Source organism: Desmodus rotundus, chromosome 5 (genome assembly GCF_022682495.2).
Source record: "Desmodus rotundus isolate HL8 chromosome 5, HLdesRot8A.1, whole genome shotgun sequence".
Taxonomy (NCBI): Eukaryota; Metazoa; Chordata; class Mammalia; order Chiroptera; family Phyllostomidae; genus Desmodus; species Desmodus rotundus.
In genome coordinates, this window is record NC_071391.1 from 138,619,446 (window position 1) to 138,641,690 (window position 22,245).

The following is a 22,245-nucleotide window of genomic DNA, read 5'->3' on the forward strand; positions in this document are numbered from 1 at the left end:
GGTACTATGTAGAAAATTGTGTTATTCAAAACTTAGTGTGAATGAGGAGCCATTTACTGAAGTCCCTACAGATGGATTCGCTTTGCATATAAAGGCAATCGGAGTGATGAGACAGGTAAGAACAGGCAGAAATCAAGAAACTAGCTGTGACTATTTAAATTAATTAAAACTAAACAAAATTAAAACTAAGAATTCAATCCCTTAGTTGTATTAGCCATGCTTTAAGAGCTCAATATGGCTAGTGTTTATATCATATTGAAAAGCACAGATTATTGCCCATATCTATGATCACAGAAAGTTCTACTGAATAGCATTGAGCTAGAGGAAAACACCAGGGAGCACTGCCAAGTGAGAAGGTGGCTGGGTAAGAACAAACCCTCCCTGTAATACTAAGTATTGTAATAATAATTCCTACATGTGGTGGGAGTTTCAAATGGAGAATTTCATGTAATCCCCATGACAATCCACGACCATAACAGCACTGCTGCCGACATTTGCTGAAACCTTACTGCAGGCCAGGCACTAAGGACTCTGTCGTAATAACTCTTTGCAAGGACTCAGTAAGGTTAGTACTATTATTGTCACAATTTAACAGATAAGAAAACTGTGGCAGAGAAGGGCTTCCTAAATGATCCATGGTTACCTGGCTTGTAAGATTCAGCTGGGATTCAAACACATGATGTACTGGGTAATAATAATTAGAGAGAAGACATGGAAAATGTCTAGCACACACTGTCTTTTAATCCACTTTCTCCTAAGACAGGCCCAAGTCTTGAATTCTCTGTCACATAATAGTCTTTCTGGCTGAAGAAGGCTTTGTGCCAATTACGACAGAGTAACAATGAGCCCCTGTTAGCCAGGATGTGAGCCACTTCCTTCCCCCCAAAGCAAAATCTGCCGTCTGCACAAACGACATTGGTTTCTCGGAAACTCACCTTTGTAGAAACAAGCCTATTTTGGTGAAAATTTTAAAGTAAAATATTGTTGTTTATGATGAAAATGAAGACTAGAAGTACATATGGAAAAATGCTGTTTCTTTAGGTGGTAAGACTATGAAAAATTGTTTTCTCTTTTGTTCAGCTGTATTCTGTAACTTTTATACATGAATGTGTGTCATAAAATTTTAAAAATCAAAACCAGATACTGCATTGTGAAAATTGTTAATTGATTAATAATATTTTTGGCTTTTGATAATCTAGCAAATACTTTAATACTAATAGCCAATACAAAATCTTTTAAATTGAATGTTAAATACTTCAATCAATAGCAGAAAAATGTGGAATTTAATTATAAGGTAAAAAAGGAAACTAAACAATGTCCAGGTACTTACGGTTCTCTGCAGACGGAGACTCAGCTGTTTTGCATTCGTGGCCCTGTAGACGGCTATGTTACCTTATGCAGTTCAAAGTGAAGCACAGTCTGGTTGATAAAACGGAAAGTCTATGAGTAACACTACAGGCAAAATCAGAGATATATGTGGCTTTGCTTCTAGACCACCGTTAATAAAGCAAGTATAGCGATAAAGCCAGTTGTAACCTTTGCTGGTGGAGGGTCTTGTCTTCCATTTTTAAAATGCAATATCTCTGAAGCATAATAAAGTGAAGCACAATCAAACGAGCTAAGCCTGTATTACTTTTATCAACAATTAGCACCGAATGATCTCTAAAAGTGAATAAACTTGGTATGGGGAAAGAAAGTGGGTATCTTTTCAAACTGCACCATGTTTGCCATTCCCAGGTGAGACTCACATGTAGGAGCGATGCTACAAAGTGTGGTGGAATGGAGGCAGGAAAAAGTAAAGAGGTTGAAAACTGGTCAGTAAGTGCTAAGTATGGTTCTTTTCCCCTATAAAATTCTAAGAGGCTTTGTGATAGTTTCACTTTAGTAGTATGTCTTTATATACTTTAAAAAAGTTATATTCTTTTCAGTGCATATACATTTTAAATTTAATTTTCTTTATAAGATAAATAATATTTGGTGTGCTACTAAAGGATATCTTGATATTCTTTTAGTTAAACCTATAGGTGAGTCCACTATAAAATGATAGCCAAATAAAATGGCAGCCCAAAATGTTTTCGAATATCTTAGTGTCCTGAATGAATACAGTGTATAGAATCATTCACTTTAATGGTTATATAAAAGGACTTTTTTTTTGATTACAAAAGATAACTCAGAAGAAGGACCAAGTGATCACATAACACCAAAGAATGAAGAATTTGGTCCTTACTCCCTCATGTCCCTATCTCTCAGGCTTTCATTAAAAAGCAGTTTCCACTAACTTTGGAGTGTGATTTCAGTTAGGCGGCTATAGTTTTAAAGTTCATGAAAAACAAAAGACAGGCGAATTCCCAGCCATCGTCTGTCTAGGCAGGCAGTTGGAGACGAGAAAGAATGAACTGGAAAAGGGCACTAGATTCATCCCACAGGTGGTGTTTGCAGCTGCAAGGGCTGGGTGAGACAAGCCCTTCTGAGAAACACAGAGAAATATTCAGCCTTGGTCACTGTCAGCCCCTGCAAGGGGACAAACCTGGCAGCCTTAAAAAGGAAGAGTCTTGGAATCAAAACAGGATTTGAGTTTCCTGTTTGACTGAAGGCATTTTCAAGCAAACAGAATCCTGAGATGATTAGTTTAAAAAAAAGTATGTGTGTATATATATCCATACATACATATATACGTACACACATATGTGTAGATGCATTTTATATTGCCTGATGATGCCAAATAATCCTCCTTTGCCAACTAAATTGTTTTTGCAAGATTATCTTGGAGCTACCTGTTTGTCTCTATTCTGCTTTTCCTGGTTAGATAATATTTCAAATAACTTTTCTTTTTGCTTGATGGAAATAACCAAGCCAGGGCCACTGATCTGATTCCACAGCATGTTCATTCTAGGTCTCACCCTGCACTTGCAGCTCATAAAGAAAGCTTCACTGAGGCTTTGGTTTATAGAATTCAATTTACAGGCGTATCCTCCACTATATTTTATTTCCACCCTCTGGCTTTTCATGGGTATGTGCTTTGCTCAAGTGTCCCCAGAGACCAGGAAGAACTGGCTACATGGATGAGCTACACACACAGCTGTTTACATTATCTTAAAAAGCAAGCATTACATCCCACTTAAGGACTGAAAAATTTCTAGAAAGATAAGATTTAGTTCTTCCTTTTCTTTTGAACTTTAAGTGCAAAGACTTGAGCTAATCATCCTCCTCACATATGAGGCTTTTTCTTATTTTATTTTACTTTATTATTTTCTTGTTCTATTTTATTATTTCCTTTCTTTATCTCCAGCATCTGCAGCCACACTAATGCATTTAACACATGCTTCGATGCACACAAAGCCCCGAGTTGTCTTTTATATAATGCCTTTCTATGAATGTATCTGTTTTAATTCTGTGTTGTTCGATGACTCTTATTCTGTTTACTGCTTTTTTACACAACGCCGTTTTTAAGTTCTCTCCACGTTTCTTTATGCACACGTAGCTCATTTCTTTGAACGGCTGCATAAGATTCCACATTATGTGTCCAATAGTTTTAACATATCCATTCCTCTAGTGATGGATATCTAGATTGCTTCTAACTCCCTTGTACCACAAACAATGATGTGATAAACATCTTCATACTCTTCTTCTTATGAACCTGTGTGGAGAGGGATTCTTGAGTCACTGATTGCATGTGAGCACATGTGTACACACACACTCACACACACCCTCAAATACTGCCAAAGTGCCCTCTAGAATAACTGTATCTAATTACAGTCACATCAGCAGCACATGGGGGTTCTTGTTTGCCCCACATTTTTGCTAAGACTGCTAAATCATTGTCCAACTTTCATATGTGTTGGGTGTGAGGTGGTATCCCAAATGCAGTCTTACTATGCATTTCTCTGTTTACTAGTGATGTACTTTTCTTCAACGCTTTTTAGTCATTTGGGTTTCCACTTCTGAGAACTGGCTATTCATATGCTTTGTCAATGTTTTGACAGAGATTCTTTGCTTGGCCAAACTTTAGTCAGTCCTTTGAACCTCCTCCTAGGTCAGTCTGTGTAGTATAATACTTCCTTGGAAAATTCACTTTTAGCAAGAACCCTACTAAGTCAATTTAACCAGAAACCGCCCCCCACCCCAACCCTCAATATCTGCTCACCCTCAATATCTGATCGGATTCCTCATCCTCCACAATCTCCCATGTGATGTCCGATCGCCCCAGTCTACCTTCAGTAATAATCCTGTTAGGTCTCTTTAGCCAGAACCTCCCTTACCTTGATGTTTCCTCTTAGTAATTTTCCATCCACTGACCCCTACCCCGCTCCTTGTCTATAAATCCCCACTTGTCCACTGTTTTGGAATTGAGCCCAATCTCCCTCCCCAACTGCAAAACCCCATTACAGTGGTCATTCTAAAATGAAGGGCCTGAATAAAGCTTGCCTTACCATCTTTAACACGTTGTGGATGAAAAAAAGGTTCTATAGAAACTAACCTCACCTGTTACTTGGTAGGTATCACTCTCCACACATAACTTTGTAGTAAAAGGTTTATCTTTGTCTTAAGCAAGCCCTGTCCATTTTTTTCTTTCTGTGCATCTAGGTTAACACATCTTTGAAATGCCTCTTTTCAGACCTCCCCTTCTAATATGTAAACCACACTTTCAGATCCTCCCCCACTTCCAAGACATAACCACTTCCAGAGAGCAAATAATCTTAACTATCCTGTAATCCAATCCCCATCTTGCTTTCTCCCACCTTCCCCCGCCTCCCCATCGTTATCTTTGTTAGTTCCCCTCCTTAATTTCAAATGCATAAAAGAAGCTGCAAAACTGTTATTCTCTGGAGCATTTGAGATCTTACTCCCCAGCATGTGTCGTCAGGTTGGCTCAAATAAACTACAAAAATTCTCCACAGGTTTGGATGTTTCTGACATTGACAAAGTGTCATTGTGTACTTTTTTCTTCAACAGTTTCTATCGGGCATTTTGTTTGATTTGCCAGAGTATGAGCACATCAGAACACAGAGGAGAAGTGCTTTCCTCCTGCAGTGGTCATCCGCGCTCTTTATGGACACAGCATTACTGCAGCTGCAAAGGAGACATGTTTACAGAGTTCCGCTCTAGCATCACAAAGCAAGGCAGGGAAGGGTGGATTTGGAGCTGAGAAGAAATAAACTGATACCTGGAACACATATCAAAAGAATTTCTTTTAAATTAAGGGTTCTAATTAAGTTCTGGTGAATCAAAGTTTTATGATGCCAAGGTTTTACCACTCTGTAGAATGTACACATCAAGGTACCCGGGGGCCCTGGCCAGGGGGCTCAGTTGGTTGGAGCATTGTCACGTGCACAGAAAGGTTGTGGGTTCGATTTCCAGTGGGGGCTCATATATGAGAGGCAACCAATCTGTGTTTCTCTCTTACATCAATGTCTCTCTCCCTGTCTTTCTCCCTTCCTCTCTTTCTAATAGCAGTAAAGCATATCCTTGAGTAAAGATTATAAAAAATTACCCAGGAATTTGTAAAAATGCAGGGCCTAAGGTCAGTAAAGCACTATATTAATAGTATGTGTTGTCATTTACATGTGTTTTTTATATCTTTGATCCACTATCAATGGAATTTATACTTGGAGTTATTTTCTTGAGAATAAAAGTGAATGTCTGATTTGTCTATATTCTTTCTCCAAACATTCCGTTATAGAATGTTGACTGGCTGACACCAGGCTTGTCTTTTTGACAACACCATTTCTGAGGGTGATTCAATAGGCATTTTGATATACCAGTAAATCTGTTGTGAGGTTGGCAAATACACGACTTCATCAGGACCTGGTTATTCTTGGATGAATAAATGAAATTGAGTTACTGAATCACAAAGCTAAGATCTAAACCTCACAGAGCTACAAGTCACTGTACCAAGGGAACCTGGTCTGGCCAGTGAGACTTCCCCACTCACCATTTACTGCGCCACCTAAGGATAATGGCTGCTAATCAACGTCTGTTACCTTGTTGAAATTCACCCCAATGTGCAAGCCTATGGCTACATATCCTATAGATGTCTCAATTCGTACTTCTAGTTTGGATTGGTGTGTAAAATGCTTGCTGAAATGGAGCATGTGAATCAAGCTCTCTGGAATTCAGTTTTGTCACTTGTGAAGTAAGAAACTTGGTAAAGATTATGTAAGTTGTAAGTTGAATAAGCACAATTCTCTGATCTAATCAAAACACAAACTTATTCATCTATTTTTGTCCCCACTGTTCTTTTACATATATATAAAGTAGGGTGTATGTCAGGGGGAGCAAGTTCACCTTTCTCTTCTCTGGGATATAAATTCTGACAGGACCTTGAATTATCTGGCTACCTTGACATCATCAACTGTCAGTTTCAGTTAGAAACACAGGTTGTTGTTGTTTGTTTGTTTATTATCTTCATTGGAGGACATTTTCCTCTGCTTTTGAGGAGAGAGAGAGAGAGGAAGGGGGAGAGAGAAACATTGATGCAAGAGAAGCATTGATTAGGTGCCTTTGTATGGACCCAGACTGGGGATCTGTGCTGGGCCGGAGGTGGCACAGACTGCACCCAGACCAGGAATGAACCTACAACCTAGGCATGTGCCCTGATCAGAAATTGAACCCGCAACCTTTCAATTACTGGGCGACGCTCTAACCACTTAACCACACTGGCCAGGGCTAGAAACACAGTCTTGTTGCAGAAATTAGATTAAATCCAAGACATCAATCAACCCCCCAAATTTGATATTAGGACACATTCTTTACTTTCCAGCCCCAAATGGCTTTACTCGGAAAGATTGCAGTGGGAAGGGGAAGGCATGTGGGATGGCTCTTCCTCAGCACTTCTTGTCAAGTGAATGGGAGTATCCTTATGCCAGAGCTCTTTCATTTGCCTCTAAATATCCACTCTTTACCCTTTTCTACATTTGTCTCTGCCAGGGAGGCTAACCTTTTACAGATGTACTATTTTTCCCTTTCGCATCCAGTGGTGTTTGGCCAGTGGGGAGCCCTTGCAGAAGACCAGAGGAAAGGAGAAGAAGTCAAGGTATTCATACCCTTGGGTTTTTCCCAGTGAGGTTGCCTCTGCTTGACTCTGTTAAAGCCATTGTTCCACTCATGGTGTCTGCTCCAAATAACACTTCTCTTCCAGGTTCTGATTATCTCTACCTCAGGGCCTAAGGGTGTCACCCTTGCTGCTGCTTCTAACACCTAGTTCCTAGACTATCCCTTTGGTTTCCATTACAACACACCAACCCTCTGTCAATAATCTCTTTGGAAAAAAAAAAAAACTCCTCAAATTATACTAATTTAAGTATGCCATCTGTTTCCTGTTGGGACCCTAACTGGAAAAAAATCCTTTAAAATTCATATTGCATAGCAACCCTTGAGGGTTTTTTTAATCCATTTTCTCAAATTAAGTAATTCACATCGTAAAACTTACTCTTACATCACTTGCCCCATAATATTATTATCCAAAGTCATTCAACAACTGCTGTACTGTACTGGGTCCATTCTAGGTTCCGAGAAACTGCAGTTGGTGTTTCTAGTCTCCCCGAATAGAAACATCTTTCCCTTTCTGTTTCAGGGCTCACTTACTGGTAGTTTCTCCCACTGGAAGGAACATGGATCTAATTAGTTTTAATATCTTCATGAATTAGTCTAACATATTTCCAGGAATGTATGTATTTTAGAAGAGAATGCCAGGATAAAAAATGAAGCCCTAATGGTAGAAATTTCAGACTCTGCGACCCAGGAAAGGAGAAGTATATTTGGCCTTGCCTATTCTGACCAAGATGAGGCATTATTTTCCTGCATCTTTTTTCTAAAATGTCACCTAGAGCAGAGTTTTAAAGTCCTCACTTCAGGGTTTGTGTAGCTGTTCAGGACTTTCCAGTATATTAGTTATTCAACTTTTTTTTTTTATCACATTTCAAGGAGAGCTTAGTTTTTACTTTTGAAAGTACAAGAAATACCTAAAGATTGTTGGTAAATGTTTCGTAGTGTGCCTGAAAAATCATTAACATTCTCTCCCTTTTTCCATCTTGCCTCTGATCAGCTCTGCCTCTTCAGCCACACTTGAAATGAAAGAAATCAAGTAAACAACTTTTAGCAATCAGGGACCCTAAAATAGCAGGTGATCTGCAGCAGGTTAAGCCCACACCGATACACATGCAATCATTCAAATTTTGTGCCTGGCAAACAACACTGACAATTTATACTTTGATCTGACTTGATTATTTGAAAAAGCTGCTTTTTTGTGGCATAAATATAGATGATAGTTCTGTCCGGCAGCCAAGTTTTTCACTAAAAAGCCACATTAATCTTTTGATTCTCTTAAAAAGAAACTAGTGGAATTGGATGGTTTCTTCTAAATGGTAAACTAATAAAAAGGTACTAGAGCTTGTGGAGTTAAAAAAATACTGGCTTCCTCCTTTTCCGCTCTGATTGAAATTAGTTGGTTTAAGTTCACAAATATTTACTGATTGTTTACTGTGCACCAGGCACTGTTTGATGCAAAAAAATACAGTGCTGAAGTAAGCAAACTGCGTCTCTGTCCAAGGTGGTTGCATTCCAAGTGAGGGAGAGATAGGTAATAAATATGTAAACAAATAAAAACACAATTTCAGGAACAGAGTGATATGAAGAAGATAAAATATGGTAATATAGTAGATGGCACCTGGGTGCGGCTACTTGATGGCATCTGAGTTGAGACCTGAAGGCCTGAGTTGAGAAGGAGGCAGTAGTGTGACAATGTAAACAAGAGCTCTACTAGTAATAGAAGGGTTCTACTAGTAAAAGAAATAGTAAGTGCAAAAACCTGGCGTAGAAACGAGCCTGGTGTGTTTAAAGGCAAGGAGATGGGCAGTGTGGCTGGAACAGGAAGAGGGAAGGAAGAGGGAAGGCTTGGAATGAAAATGAGGAGGTGAGGCTGAAGAGGGAGGCAGAGCCAGGTCAAAGGATAAAGGGAAGCTACTGAAGTGTTTAAAGCAGAGAACCTGAGAAGTATATGATCTGTTTTATATTTTAAAAAGACAAGCCTGGCTACTTTGTGGAAAATGGATTGTAAGATGTCAAGCATAGAAATGGGGAGACCAGAAAGAAGACAGTGGCAGAAGTCCAGTGACAGACACTAGTGGGTTGGCCTTGGGGTTCAGCAATGAGGCCACTGCTAAATGCCTCCCTTTCCCTTTAGCAGTCCTAAGGAGCAGATAAATTAAATGTGGGATGTAAAGAAAAGAGAGGAATCCAGAATGGCTCGAGTTTGCACCTGAATGATTGTGTGGATAGTGGTAGAATCAATAGTTCAGTCTTCACTGTGTTCACTTCAAGGACCATGAAGCTTTCACGTGAAGTAGGTGTACCTGTGTCACGACATACAAATTTTGTAGCATTTACCACACTGACATTGGCTTCCCTTCATTCCACACTGGAAACCTTGTGCTGATGTAATAGAGAACACATCTGTGAGATATTCAACCAACAATTTGCCTTCCCACGAAACCCTTGTCCCTGGCTCCCCACCCATTGAGTCAATGGCATGCGTTGAGTCATGACAAGGGAAAAAACCAGCCAAGTCATCATTTAGCTTTGAGTTTCAAAATAGGATTTAAAAAAATTCATAGCAAGAGAATAGTTTGAAATCAAGTGCATATGATTAGCCAAAGCCAGACTTTGCTGAAAGAAAAAAATATATACTTGTATATGCCAGTGAGACAGAGCTCAGAGGACCACCCCTGAACACATTTTAGTGCCGTGAAGAACACAGGATGTGATGTCAGAGCCATTTTTCCATGACTGGAAAGGAAGATAAAAGTTTAAGCAGCAGACAGGAAGGGGGGTGATTCAGAGGATATAAGCACAGGGTTGCCCCACATGAGTGGTGGGGGAGTACTAAAGCAGAAGTGTGTACCCACCCCATTTCCATTTGGAGGTACGCCCGGTACAGAGAAGTGGAAATGCTAGTTAGGCAATGAGAAGCCTTCAGGTAGGGCCTCCAGTCCCTGGGGGCCTGTGCATGGTCTGCAGGGGATCCAGTGGGAGAACACTGACAGAATGAGTGGGCTGGAAGAGTCCTGGCCTTGATTCAAGAAAGTACAAGGCATGTGGCCTTGACCACTGAGCATGGTGACGGACTGTGACTGTCAGTAGCTAGAACCAACGTAGGCCCAAAGCCAGAGAGAGCAATTTCTTCACCAAGGGAGGCTGTGACATCCTGGAGGTTGGCTGACTTTTCCTGTAACTCCCCTATAGCTTCTCCTCCACCTGGGCCACATTTTGGAAAGGGGAAAGGGAAGAGGAGAATGCTGGGATAAGGGAGAAACACTGAGAGACTGAGTGATTTCCCAAGAGAGACTATTTTAAAGCTCAAGTGACTGAGATATTTTTAATCAGCAAGATCTAGTGTTTTCAGGAATGGGGGCTTTTTAGCAAGAAGTCATTATGGACAATAAAGTCACTATATATATATATATCCATATACCTGATTTTTTTAGTGTATATACAAAGGAAGGTCTATATTGTTACTTAGTGAAGAGAACTTGGCTTGATGTACCTCAGCCAACAATGAAGAGGAGGGGAGGGAGGAAAGGGGAGGGCAGGGATTGATTCTGTCAAAACTGGTTGCCTCCCAGGAGAGTAACTGGGGAACAGAGGAGAGAGAAAGACATATTTTTCACTGTACACATTTTGTACCTTTTACATTTGTACCATGTGTCAGCATTAACTATTCAAAAAATAAATTTAAAAGTTTCTAAAATGAAAAGAAAATGTAGATGCACACTGATCTACAGATTGTAGATGCAATCTGATATTTAATGCTTGACAATTAGTGTTAAATACTTTTCATCTCACCAGAAATCTTTGAGCCACTTCTCCTCCTCAGTGCACCCCACAGTTATTTTCATTTGTACTGAGCTTGGTTTTATAAGCTGTTTATCTTGCCTCTCCAGCTAGCCCACGACCCACCTGTGCTTTGTACCCCAAACACAGTACTATACATCTTGTAGGTAGGCCATCCCTTCTACAGGAGGAAATAATCCTACTGACTCAGTCAGTCTTGTCTGCCATCTGGAGTGAGGCGTGGAAGGGATTGGTGAGGGGTATTTGTCTCCACTCTGGTTGTTTCTGCTCCCTTAGCACCAAGTAGCAATGAGGAAGTAGTGGAAAGAACTTGAGCACTGCATTCGAACTCACTAGGACTTAACCTCTTCCAGCTACCAGCTTTGAGTCCTAGATGAGTCTCAAGTTTCTTCTTCTGCATATTGGTTGTAGTGTAAACCTCACTGGGTTATCCTAGCACAATGCTATAACTGTTCTGATTACCTCCAACCCCTAGTCCAAGAAAACAGAGACTAATTTTTGTAAAATCTTACATTTGACCAAACTCAGCATACCTCTTCTCCCGGTTTTCCTTGGTTTCTACCCAAGACATAAGCCCCTCTATTCATCTATCATATCCCTTACTCTCATTTACATCCTTCCCTGTATTTTCACTTCCTTGACCCAACCTTTCTCTGCTTTCTCCTTTTATTAATATGTTTTCATTTGCAAGTAACAAGCAACTCCAGTCTAAGTGGTTTAAACATTAAGGGCATTTATTGACTCAAATAACTGAAAATTCAGTTGTGGCAAGGTCCATGGGGTTGGTTGCTGTTCATAGGTACCAAGGACTTGGTGTCTTTTTGTCCCTCCACTCTGCCACCCTCAGGGTCAGCTTCATTCTGGGACTGGCTTCCCTAGCAGTTATAGGCTGGATGTCAGCAGCTACTGGGCCCACATATTTCCTCATTATATGTCTAGAGGAAGTGCATCTATAACCATCACATAAAAATCTTGACCTCCCTTAATTGGAACAGCATGGACCAATCACGGTGACTAGGAGAATGCCATGTGCTAATTCAATGAGCTCTACATTGTCCACCCTTGAGCCAATCACAGTGGAAAGGGAGGTGGGATTACCATAATTAATTTAGACCAGTGTTTCTCAACTGTAAGCAGTAATGCCTCCTTAGAAATATTTGGAAATGCTACAGCTGGGGTGCCATTGGCATTTAGTGGGTGGGAGCTAGGAGCTTAGAAAGTCTTACAACGCACAGGACAGTCCTATACAAGGAAGAATTCGCCCTCCCCAAATGCTAATAGTGCCCCTGCCAAAAACTACTGGCTTAGACCATCAGGCCACCGCATCCCCTTTCCTGAAGCTGGGGGTTCACTTTCCCCAGAAGCACATAAGCCACAGTTGGGTGAATGGGTACCTGAACAAAAATGAATAGATCACTCAGCACCTTCCTAACCTTATTCCCTTCTGTCTTTACTTAAATCCCTCTTGACAATATAATTTACTTCCTTGCCCCATTCTGTTGTACCTACCCAGATAAAATTTATTGTGGCAATGACTCTTAGTATCTCCCGAGGTACAAGCTCAAAATTTTAATGTAAAATGAAGCTCTATTATTGAAACTGGAAAAGTTGGCATTCATACTGCCTGTCACTACCAGAACCAATAAGTAGAGACGAGGATTGAATCTTTATGGGCACTTTATTCAGAAGCTAGTGATCTGAGGAGACAGTGGATTATGTACCCTAAAAACCATCTTCACATTTTACCTCAAGCTGACCTTTTTATAAAGAGAAGAAAAGGGTAGGTAAGGGGTTTGGGAAAAGGTTCATCAGATAAGAGTTGCAGGCCAGAGGTGATTTTCCTAGTATTTCTTTATCTACTGATCAACAATTCTTTATCTGCTTCGCTGACATTCTCTCCCTGGAACACAATGGCTTAGACACCATCTTGATCACTTGCAGGCCTCCTGGGGCACAAAGGTTGAATTGCTTGTGGACCTCCCAGAGTCACACAGGTTATGTATTCCATTTCCTGGAAAACAGCTTTCTACATGCATCAACCACTTAACTCTATCAACTACAACTAAAGCCAAAATCTTTAACCTTTGAGTTCTCCTATCATTATGACCATAACTTTATTATGGCCATTCATAAATATTTGTCAGCTTTCCTTGTAGCTAGATGTGCGATGGGACTAAGCTATGGTCAATGGATTTAAGTAGAAGTGGCATATGGCCTTCTCCCAGTCCTTCCTTCTTCCTGCTGACTACAATGCAAACAAAAGGAGTAGAGTTGAAGAAACCATATTGGACCATGATATGAAAGCCAAATCTTGAGAATGGCAAAGCAAGGAGCTGGAAATAATCTTGATTCCTGACACCTTAATAGTCTACCTGAATTTTTATGTAAGACAGCAATCAACTCCTGTCATTTTTATGCATCTGTTATTTGGGCTTTTTGGTCACTGACAACCAAGCATACTGATATAACAATATTGGATCAATATAATTGCCTTCCTACACCAATACTGAGGGTTCTAAACACTAATGTTCAAATCACATGACTAAGGAGATCAGTGCCCAATACCCAGTAGTACATTCTCCAACCTTACCTGGGTCCTCAGTGCTATGAAATAGTGTCTCCAATTCTTTCCAGCAACCACTCCAAACCTTCACACTCCTCAAACTTTTCACTCTTCCTTCTTTCATTTTTCTCTCAGCAGTTGATGTTTGCTTATATCAGAGGGAAGTTATAGGAATCCATAGATACGAACTATCCCCCTTAGTTGCCCACCTCCAAGGTCACCTATTGTTTTTTCCTTTCTTCCAATTACAATGAAATTAGCTTCTCTAAAGCTGATTCCTCCTGTATTATGGATCCAATCATCTCCATTCTACTCAGGAACTATCCTCTATTCATTATCTTCCTCCACTATACCATGGCTCCTTCCTTTCAGCTTTCAAACTTCATCAAACAGCTCCAATATGCAAAAGAAACACACAGAAAAACTTTCCTTCTTTGCAGTCCTGTCCAGTTTCCCTCCCCTCCCCTCCCCTCCCCTCCCCTCCCCTCCCCTCTCCTCTCCTCCCCTCCCCTCCCCTTCCCTTCCCTTTCTCTCCCTCATTTATCTTCCTCTCTATCTCTTCTCCTCCATAGCCAGACTGCCTGACTTTTCTAGGTGTCTACTTCATCAATCAGGATCTTCTTAAACCTCTGAAGAATGGCTTCTGCTCCTACCACTCCAAGAAAATACTGTTGTCAAGGTCATAAACACCTTCCTTGTAGCTAAATCCAACAGATACTTCACAGTCCTCAACTCACATTGCTCCTCAGTAATGTTCAATGTAGACCACCCCTCCTTGATGCGTTCTCTTCCCTTGGCTTCCATGGCATTGATCTCTTATGGCTTTTCTATCTTTTTCCCTCTGACAGAGCTTTCTCAATATTTGTCATGGGTTTCTTTTCTTCTACCCTACCTCTTAAATGTGAATGTTCCTGTCTGTCCTAGGTCAGACATCACAGCATCATGGAGATCATATGGTGATCTCAAACTGCATTCATTCTCTGCCTCTAGCCTTGCACACATATTTTCCACAGTACAGAGTGATCTATCAAAAGTGCAGCTCTGGTCTCATCATTCCCTGATTCTTTAGGGCTATTAGGATAAAAGCTCAACACCTTGGCTTTTCTTACGAAGATCCTTACTGATAATGTCTCCCGCCTGTGTCTCTGACCTCTCCTCTTGCCACTCCCCTTCCTTTACTCTCCACTCTGCTACATTGTATTTCAGTTACTCAAACATGTGTTACTCTCTATTGTGCTGAGCCTCTCCACAAAATAAGCTATTTGCTCTGCTGGGACTCCTCTTTCCACTGTCCTCCATCACCCTGCCCTCTTCCTGGCTACCTCCCTCTTCTGCCGGGTCCCTGCTCAGTATTACTTACATCTAGAGAGCCTTGTCTGACCTCTCAATTGCAGTTCGGTGCCCATCCTATGTACTCTCAAAGATCTTTATTTCTGTCTTAGCACTTATACCTCATTCTATAATTGCTTATTTACCCACTTTCTTCTACTAGGTTTTCAGCATTCTGAGGGTAGGCACCATATCTATTTTATTCATCTTTTGTATCTCGAGTGCCTCTCAGTAGATGCTCAATATATTTTTATTAAGTAAATGAGCTTAAAGTCGGTATTCAGTATTCAATACATGCTTCCCTTTTGAAGTGGATAAGCACATCTGACTAGTCAGGGAATTAAGAGATATTCAGTGGAACAACCACTCTCATGCTGAATGAACAAAGAATCCTGCTCTCCAGACCTATTTATTTAATTCTTATGAAATCACTAAATTTAAGAGTGCTATAAGTTGTGAGGCTCATGTAAAGAAACTCAAGATCAAATTAAAATCAGCTCTCACTTTCCAGTTTAAGTCATCAACAGGCTTTCTTCTTTGAGATTTCCCCAGGATTCCCACAGGACAAGGAGAGAGAAAAAGGTGTATCACAACTGTCAACAAAGACTGATTAGTTTCCTATTCCACTCAAGAGTTCCTCTCTCCTATCTTGTGATTTCATGGTTGTTAGAAAATTAAAAATAGCGAAGGGTCCAGTTCTGCTAAAATATTCAATGAATATTTAACCGAAGGCTGATTATATGTAAGACGTCCTCTTATTTTTTACTATCTTCTCAGGCTTTATAAATGATCAAAACTTTGTCTCCTCCAAGCATTTCATTCTCTGGCATAGATCTCCCCACTTCAAGGAGGGGTCCTTATTCTGTTGCTGAAGACCCCCTGGCCTTTAAGAAGCAGAATGAAATCAGGTAAGTAGTTTCAGTCCCAGGCCCAAACCACAATACTGATTTGAGACACCAAAAATAATTTTGCTCTGAGCTGTTTTTCTAATAATATTGGGTTGGCCAAAAAGTTCATTTAGTTTTTTCTGTATGATGGCTCTGGTAGTGCCTAGCTGTCTTTAACTTTATTCAAAACAATTTTGTTAGATTTATTGCGACAGCTGTCATATCAGGCATTTAAAAAAATCAAAATTAGTGAATTTGTGTGCAGCCATTTCAATATTGAAGTTGCAAGAAAATGAGCAACATTTTTGGCATACTATGCTTTATTATTTCAAGAAAGGTAAAAATGCAACTGAATGCAAAAAAGATTTGTGCAGTGTATGGACTAGGTGCTGTGACTGATAAAGTGTATCAAAAGTGGTTTGTGAAGTTTCTTGGTACTGTTAACATTTTGGCCAAATAATTCTTTGCTGTGGGGCTGTCTTATGCATTGGAAGATGTTCAGCAGCACACCTGGCCTCTCCCCACTAGAAGCCAATAGCAGGAGATAGCCAATATATTCAAAATATTCAAATCAATCAAGTTATTGGTGAAAATGAAAAATGTGTCTTTTATTTTATGGAAAAACTAAATAGACTTTTTGGCCGACCCAATATTTACCATGATGCATTGCACTATTTTCACTATACCCTCATATCCATTCATTCAAGTACATATTAGTCCCTGGTACATGTTTGCTGATTAGAATATTTTTCCTGCATGAGAAAATAATTTTTCCAGACAGAGACTCAAATTCTAGATTAACAAACTTACTCCATTATCTCCAATTTCACTTAGAGAACTGATCTCCTAGAATTCTGAAAAAAAAGAAAAAAGCATCATCTTGTTGCCACCCATGTAAGTTTAGTCTGCTTAGACAAAACAAAACAAAAAACAACAGCAGCAACAAACAAACCCAGAAAGCAAAAAGCAAATGCTGGCACTTCAGAAATGCTGTTAGCTGGACATGAACCATGCAAACAGACGCAAATGAAGGAAAGCCTTAAAAGTTGGTGCTTTCTTGCCAGCCAGGAAGATGATGCTGTCTCAAGATTCCATTTTGTTTACTTACGCCTAGTTCTCCAAATAAAGACTTCTGTCACCAACAGTTTTCTGAAAATGTTCTTACTTAATGAGATGTGACCTTCTTGTTTGTGTGTAAATCCTCTCTAGCAAATGCTGGGTCCTGTGGTTACAGGTATGTTTATAAATCAGACCAAGGGTATTTGGGAATTCAGGTTAATTGGTAGTTCAAATTGTCAGCCATAATGAGCAACAATAATGACAAAAGTCAAATTAATGTAATATTCTCAGAGTAAAAATTTAACCTACTACATGTTACATCAAATCTTTCACTCATGCCTCTCCCATCTTGTAGTATAGTTATTTCATTGGTCAGCAGGCTTAATTCAGCATAACGAAGAAATGCATGAAAAGGTTAAGATCAAGTTTCTATTTGAATTCCCATTACAGTCAAACATTTTTTTTTACATCAAAAAGATGTTCAAACCAGTGCCATGTGTCAACATACAATTAAATTCCAATACAGGCTGATGGGACTGTTCCTTTGAATTTGCTGTTAGGGAATTTGACGTGTTGGGTCACTGCTGTGAACTGTCTCTCAAACTATGCCTTTTCAGAACTGTTTCAGCTATGAATAACTTGGAATATCCTTTCCATTTGCCATTGAATGATTAAAAAGGTCCTTAGACTGAAGATAATTTTATAGTTAATTTAAGATTCTCTGATTTTGTTATATTTCAAAGAGGCTACTGAGCTCTCCAATTGAAGAGGCAATAAATTTATTAGTTTGAGACCATCTGCTTTTACATAGGATCAGCACCAAAGTCCTAACAAACTAAAACAAGATACAACACATACTAATTCACAGATGCTAAAGAGTTGGATTATCTTGTTTCCATAGAATAGCAGGTAGTGAGATTCGTGACCACCGATAAAGCCAAGAAGTAAAATAAAAGTATGTTACAAAATTACAGGAAATGCTGGCTTCAGTATAACTCGGTCCTTTCCGACAAGGGGTTGCTTAACTTGATATTTTCTAACTCCCCTCACTCAGTCCCTAGTTTATTTACACTGAATAAGTGCCCATTGTTACTACTTTGATAAAGGAACATCTAAGGACTGGTATCTGAGGCCATACTGAATTAAGGCTTGGACTTGAGCCTTGTCTGAAGAATTTCTTCTGCTTGTGAAATTCCACCAGGACATTTTCAATGGTCCTTTTGTATTTAAAGAAGAATTAAAACACTTTGGTAAATAAATATGGCCATATTTGAAGTCAGTAGCAATAATGAAACCATAAAAGCACCTTCAAACAAACTCTTGATTGTTAACTCTGAAACTTTCAAAATCCTATAGTATACGAAAGCAGTAAACATGCTTTTACTGCTTCTCTGCAAAGACCACGTCCCAAGGGTAACATCTTGGACTTTTGTTTCATCACATCATGAATAGAACTTCACAGTTATGTTACCCCTGCAACTAGATACCAACTTTGCATAGTACACCTGACTCAGGGATTATCGCCATGGTTGAGTTCTTTGAATAAAATCAATCAAAATATAATTAACATTTTCATTCATGCAGTATGAATTACACTAATGAACTTGTTAGACTTTACACACTCAGGTGTGTGTGTGTGTGTGTGTGAGAGAGAGAGAGAGAGAGAGGAAGATCTCCAAGTTGTCTCTTGGTATGATTCCTTCCTATAATTTCCACCCTGCACCCCCACCCCCTGTCCCTATGCAAACTCAACTTTAGAATTAATTACTTTAGGGTTCCTAACATGTTACCAAGACCCTCAGTGAGGAATTCCTCCCATTACCCCTCAGTTGCCACCTGGTCTGTCCCCACTTTGGGAGCTCTTAAATCCATTCTGTAGTAAGTTCCTTTTCTTGCCCCTGTATACCTAGCTCAATTTAACCCCTGTCTCTCCACGTAGGGATATGCCCCTCATAAATCAAGATTTAGACAACTTTATGGGTACTTGGGGTTTGGGTTACTATTATTTAATTCTATTGTGGACTAAGAAAGATTCTGAGTTGCTTAACAATAGTTTTAACATTGTAATGAGACACTACAATCACCGTATTTCAAATAACTAATTTTCCGAAGATCATTTGACAAGGAAGGCAACTGAAAGTCCAATATCCAAATGTGTTGCATTCCTGCAGAGGTGTGGTATGCAAAACAACTGTGCTGACTTCACAATAAATAGAAGAGTCAAATAAGAGCCTGATCATTGAGTGAACACACTCACCTTCGCTGATGACTCAGGCAGAGTACCAAAGAGCTCCAAGTGAGACTGCTGAACAACCCTTGATTCTCTCTTCCTCCTCATCTTCCATTTCCAAACTAGGCAGCCTTTTAGTGAAAAGAATTATGGAGCAGACTGTCCCCTACATTTGGGAGCCATTGTTTATGGGAATGAGACCTGATGTTTTGACTCTGCTGACACTTTTAATTAAAAAATAAAAACCATTAAAGTGTAACATACTCATTTCTGTTTCAACAAATAAAACATGGGAATTTAACCGAATTTTGGTGACTCGGGTTCATTATAATCAAGAGTATTAGGAAAGACATAGGGGACTGATGGTCTAGTACCAGATTTATCAATCAGTAGCCATTTTATCTGGAGCCTTGGTCTCTCATCTGTAACTTAATTGCCAAGATCCCTTCTAGTTTATATTCTAGTTTATGCAGTAATGATATGTTACAACTTTAGGAAATTCTAAGGCGGGTAGATCTTAATTTTCCCTTTCAATCATGGCTGATGTCTGTGCCATTCCTAACCAAGAACAGGCTCAGAAACTTGTATCTATGGATGACATACGTTTTTGGCTATAATTGATATTTCTTCTCTTTTCTTCAGGATAATCCTTCTGTTCTTTTCCTGGCATTGCCTATGGATTTTCGCCTGTTGTCCTGTAAACCTTCTAGTTATGGCCACTTTTTGCAGTATCTCCACCTTTTCCATTTTTTGTCTTTTTAGCCAATGAAAACACACTTTCTGGTCAAATAAATAGCTTCAGTAACCTTCATTCTTTTGACTATTTTTGTTCATGCTACTACTCAGAGACTGTTTTGGCATCTTAATGGTCCAGAGCTCTAACAGTTTTCTACAATTATCTAAGAAGTAGTTTTTGGGTATTTGTCATGTGCCAGGCACCGTAATAGTCCCACATCAACTTGGAAACAATTCCTTCACTATGCTCCATAATTAAAATGGGAAAGCAGCACATATGACATCAGAAGCACAGGCAACAAAAGCAAAATGAACAAGTATGACTACATCACATTAAAAAACTTCTGTACAGCAAAGGAAACAAACATTGAAAAAGCGACTTACATAATGGGAGAAAATATTTGCCAATCATACATCTGAGAAGGGATTAACCTCCAAAATACCTAAGAAACTCCTACAACTCAACAGTAAAAATCAAAAACAAAAACAAAAAAACCCTAATAACTGAAGGAAAAAGTAGCTAAGGACTTGAATAGCCATTCTCTAAAGAAGACATACAAATGGCCAATACATATATGAAAAAATACTCAGCCACTAATCATCAGGGAAATGCAAATCAAAACCACAATGAGATATCACTTCACACCTGTCAGGTTGGCTATTATCAAAAAATAAAAGACAGGTATTGGTGAGGATGTAGAGCAATTGGAACCCTTGCACACGGTTGGTGGGAATGCAAAATGGGGCAGCACCATTATGGAAACAGTATTGAGGTTCCTCAAGAAATTAAAAATAGAACTACCATATGATCCAGCAATTCCATGTCTGATTATTTATCCAAAAGAAATCAGAATCATGAAGAGATATTAGGACTTCCATCTTACTGCGGCACTATTCACAAGAGCAAAGCTGTGGAAACAACCTAAATGTCTAACAGATGAATGAAGAAAATGTGGTATATACATACACTGGAATACTATTTAACCTTCAAGAAGGAAATTCTGCAACATGTGACAACATAGACGAACCTTGAGGACATTTGCTAAGCAAAATAAGCCAGTCACAGAAAGACAAGTACTGCGTGAATCCACTGTATAAAGGAATGGCAGTACTTCCTGGATGTGAATTTCTCTGACTGAAGAACCAGAAATGATTATGAATTTCTGCACCGGTGTATCCATTGCTACTTTTCAGACAGTTGTGTAGATCTTGTAACTGATTATGTTCTCTTGTTGAATAACATACTAAACACCTTCACACTAAGTTGATTTGTGACTTAGCAAGTTTACAGGCCTTCATTAAATCCATTTGTATACTCATGCCACTTCTGGTTCTGTCTTTTGTTATACCAAACTATTTTCCTCCTTTCTTTCAAAAATTTTTGCTGTTGATGCTTGATCTTTATTATAATTTTTGTAAGCCATCTTAAGTCATTTTTGAAAAGTTGTGATAAAGAAATAGACATCAAATTTCACTAAAAAAAGAGAGTTGGGAGGAAGCAGTAAAATGTGGTGGCTGCCTACACAGATATGGAGCAACGCTTCAAAGTTCAAATTCTCACTCCTCTATTCATAAACCATGTGACCCTTGGGCAAGTTACTAGACATTACTGTGTCTGGTTTCTATCGTAAAATGGAGACAATAGTTCCTATCTCATAGGGTGTTTTGAGTTTTAAATAATATCAGTAATATACAGGGTGGGGCAAAAGTAGGTTTACAGTTGTTAGTATGGAAAATTAAACCATAATTAATAAATAATATAAAAATAAACTCAAATCCTCACAAATGTAAATCTACTTTTGCCCCACCTTATACATAGAATAGTGCTTTTAGAACAGTGCTTGACATATAGCAAACACTCAAATGTTGGGATTATTTTATGCTGTTGTAGCTTTAACATACATAGCAGGGTTAACAATTGGATGTCAACTTAAACAAACCAGCATTCCCATCATATCATTTAACAGAATGTTTGGATGCGATACTTTACAATTACAAGGAAAATTCTTTTTGATCTCATTTATACCATTTTCTGCTGACAATATTATCAAATACAGGCATGTTTCCTTAAGGGAAGCTGGATATTAAAATCTAGACATATAATAGGCTTAAGAATTCTTTGTTCTCTGTAAATATTTGAATATTAAATTCTTTTTAAAAAACAAAATATAACATGTACTCTGTCACTACCAGAAAGGATTTGAAGCAGCAAAATATTAAGATTCAATAAAACTGAGGACTTTAAAAACATAAACGCGAGAGCTAAGGAAAAAGGTGTACATGAGTGAGAAGGGAGAAAAACTGTACCAGAGCATGTTGGCTAAAGGAAGTTACTGCAATTGAAAACGGACCTTCACTTTCTGAGAGAGTGGCCAAAATGAAGAGAGAAACACGAGAGGTGTCCCAACTCTCAACCTCAGTGAAAGGAAGCTCACCATTAAACAGGAAGAATACGTGGTTTGTTTCTAAACTAGCATTGAATGTATGCAGAACACTAATCATGATAGTTAAAAAGTTTGACAGCAGTTTTGTTTTGTTTTTAAAGCAGAAACAGTTTACCTTTGGCAAACATCTTGTTTAAAGGGAGTCTCAAC

At 39.1% G+C, this 22,245-nt stretch overlaps 1 long non-coding RNA gene across 3 annotated transcripts; it reads left to right on the forward strand.

Moving 5' to 3' along the window:
• Positions 1-893: 893 nt before the first annotated feature.
• On the forward strand, positions 894-21,204 carry LOC112297880 (uncharacterized). 3 transcript variants are annotated; one of them, XR_006654359.2, is made up of 5 exons: positions 894-1,044; positions 1,738-1,814; positions 6,975-7,033; positions 15,518-15,648; positions 19,559-21,204. It is a non-coding gene; the product is annotated as an uncharacterized lncRNA (long non-coding RNA). The 3 variants fall into 3 exon arrangements; XR_006654361.2 differs by having other exon boundaries at positions 15,553-15,648; XR_006654360.2 differs by lacking the exon at positions 6,975-7,033.
• The last annotated feature ends 1,041 nt before the right edge of the window (positions 21,205-22,245 follow it).